Below are 1374 nucleotides of genomic sequence, written 5' to 3'. Positions count from 1 at the left end.
TAAAAAGAGATTCGATCAGATGCTAGAGGGATTTGGGAGAAGCGTTCCTCAGACAATATAAGCATAACATGGATATAGCGCCTATCCGGACTCAGCTGTAGAGTCTGTGCCAGAAAAACAACAAGAGCTTTAAAGAGTACGCCCAGAGGTGGCGTGAACTTGCTGCAAGAGTTCAACCCCCTATGTTGGAAAGGGAGTTGACAGACATGTTCATCGGCACTCTTCAAGGTGTGTTTATGGACCGGATGGGAAGCTGCCCATTCGGTAGTTTTTCTGATGTCGTCATCTGTGGCGAGAGAACTGAAAGTCTGATCAAGGCCGGCAAAATTCAAGATGTGGGTTCTTCTTCTTCGTCATCAAAGAAACCTTTCTCTGGGGCACCTCGCCGTAGAGAAGGTGAAACCAATGTTGTACAACACCGAGGGAATGTGTACAAAGGCAGTGTGAATAGAGATCAATATCGCCCGGTTGCTGCAGTGACCATTCCTGCACCTCAGCCTCGTCAACAACAACAAAGAGCTCAACAACCGCAACAACAATAGCAACAACAGCAACGTCCGTATCAGGCCAGACAGAGGATGCCTGATCGATGTTTTGATCCTCTACCAATGTCGTACGCCGAACTGTTACCCGAACTACTCAGGTTGGGATTTGTAGAGTTGCGTACAATGGCTCCACCAACAGTATTGCCTCCCGGATACGACGCCAATGTCCGATGTGATTTTCACTCTGGGGCACCAGGGCACCATACTGAAAAATGTCGGGCTTTCCAGCACAAAGTCCAGGATTTGATCGATTCCAAGGCGATCAACTTCTCTCCGGTACCCAACGTTGTGAACAATCCTATGCCTCAGCATGGTGGGCATAGGGTGAATAATATTAAAGGGGAAGCTGAAGATCTAGTTGATAGTGTTGATGATGTTCAGACCTCTCTGTTGGTTGTGAAGGGCCGTTTGCTGAATGGGGGTGTCTACCCGGGTTGTGATGAGGGTTGTTTTGGTTGTGCCGAAGCTGTTAATGGTTGTGACCAGTTGAGGGCTGGTATTCAAAAGCTGATCGACGAGGGTTGTGTTCAGTTCAGTCGGGCTGTCAAAGATAATGGATCGGTGTCAACTGTCACCATCTACTTTAAACCGACTGAAGGACGTGGACAAGGGGTTGTTAGTACATCTGCAGCAAGTGGTACCCCAGTTACCATATCCGCTCCGGTAACTATCAGTGCTCCAACTACTATAGTGGCGTCTGGAAGAAGACCAGTTGAGAATAGTAGGGCTATCCCTTGGAGATATGATAACACCTATCGCAGCAATCGAAGGGCTGATAATCAGGTAAGGCCAGCAAGTCAAGCGCCTGTGACGATCAGTGTACCGGCTA

Source organism: Lathyrus oleraceus, chromosome 7, assembly GCF_024323335.1.
Source record: "Lathyrus oleraceus cultivar Zhongwan6 chromosome 7, CAAS_Psat_ZW6_1.0, whole genome shotgun sequence".
In the NCBI taxonomy this organism is placed as follows: Eukaryota; Viridiplantae; Streptophyta; class Magnoliopsida; order Fabales; family Fabaceae; genus Lathyrus; species Lathyrus oleraceus.
Note: the sequence above shows the minus strand (reverse complement) of the source record.